Below are 1,781 nucleotides of genomic sequence, written 5' to 3'. Positions count from 1 at the left end.
GCCGAGATTCGAACCGGTTCCCATATGGGATCCCGGCGCGTTCAAGGTGAGGACTTTTGCCGCTAGGCCATGCCGCCAGGCCCAGACTTACTTATTTTTATTGGAAAGGCAGATATAGAGAGAGGGGGAGAGAGAAAGGTCTTCCATTTGATGGTTCACTCCCAAGTGGCCGCAACGGGTAGAGCTGAGCCAATCCAAAGCCAGAAGCCAGGAGCTCTTCTAGGTCTCCCATGCGGGTGCAGGGTCCCAAAGCTTTGGGCCGTCCTCAACTGCTTTCCCAGACCACAAGCAGGGAGCTGGATGGAAAGCAGGGCTGCCAGGATTAGAACTGGTGCCCATATGGGATCCTAGCATGTTCAAGGCGAGGACTTTAACTACTACACTATCGTGCCGGGCCTCAAAAATTATCTTTTAATTCCATTTTCCACAAACACCTTAAAAACCAACATACAAACAGAATTGGAGTGTCTTACCAAGGAATTCTGTCAGCAAGATGGGCTGCTGCCTCAGCCCTTTTTCTTCCTAGTCCCTACTGTTAACCTTCAACCCTGCGGTTGTAGACCAAGCCAATTATTGTGTGCCCAACAATTAAGTATTATACATGAAATACTATTTTCCCCCTACAATGAAATAGCAAATAATATTAACACCCAGGTTAGTCTTCTGTTTTTGAGATAAACAAGAACAAATCCAAGTTTGGATCAGCACTCCTGACGTTGGGCCAGAAACAATTCACAGAGCACAGTGCTAGCTGCTTCCTCACAGACCTTATATTAAAGCTTTCTTGTCCTGAGTGTGTGAAATCTTGACAATGATGTATTTGTAGCCACACCTTTTGCTTTACAATCAACTGTCATGAAGCTGGGAGTTCCCTGACAGGCCAGGATTATGTGCCACATTTCTCATAGGTCAAAACAGCTTAAACGCACATAAAGCCTAGTGATATGCAAGGCCTAGCATGGGGAAATGGACGTATTTTGCCCATTTGCAACTTAAAATATTTAAGTCTGGGGCCCAGCATGCATAACAGGTACCACAGGCTACAATGCTGGCAGACTATGTAAGTCTTATCTGCTCCACTTCCAATCCAGCTCCCGGCTATTGTGCTGGGGAAAGCAAGGGAAGATGGCCTTGGGCTCCTGAAGAAGTGGCAAGCTCCTGGCTTCAGTATTGTTTGGCCCTGGATCTGCAGGCATTTGAGGAGTGAGCCAGTGGACGGAAGATCTCTGTAAATCTGCCTTTCCAATAAAAATAAATCGAAACAAAAGTATAAAGAAAATGACAAGTATTGAATTCCTAGACTCTTGCAAGTGTAAGAAAGGAACTGTCCAACTAAGAAGCACAAACACTCAAGCTGAAGCAGAAGGTTGCCTCTTGGTTCCAGTGACAGTTATACCGAGATTCTTTGTCTTCAACTTTGTTTGCAAGTAATTCTTTTTCTCCCAATCCCCCACCTTCAAATCCCAATGAAAGTCAAAGCTTGGGCCCGGCGCGGTGGCGCAAGTGGTTAAAGGTCCTCGTCTTGCATGCCCGGGATCCCATATGGGCGCCGGTTCTAATCCCGGCAGCCCCACTTCCCTTCCAGCTCCCTGCCTGGGAAAGCAGTCGAGGACTGCCCAAAGCTTTGGGAACCTGCACCCGCATGGGAGACCCAGAAGAGGCTCCTGGCTTCGGATCGGCATAGCATCGGCCCGTTGCGCTCACTTGGGGAGTGAATCATTGGACGGAAGATCTTCCTCTCTGTCTCTTCTCTCTGTATATCTGCCTTTCCAATGAAAAAA

This window comes from Ochotona curzoniae, unplaced genomic scaffold, assembly GCF_017591425.1.
Source record: "Ochotona curzoniae isolate NIBS_2020 unplaced genomic scaffold, NIBS_Ocur_1.0 contig_2723, whole genome shotgun sequence".
Taxonomy (NCBI): domain Eukaryota; kingdom Metazoa; phylum Chordata; class Mammalia; order Lagomorpha; family Ochotonidae; genus Ochotona; species Ochotona curzoniae.
This window is presented reverse-complemented; position numbering follows the sequence as displayed.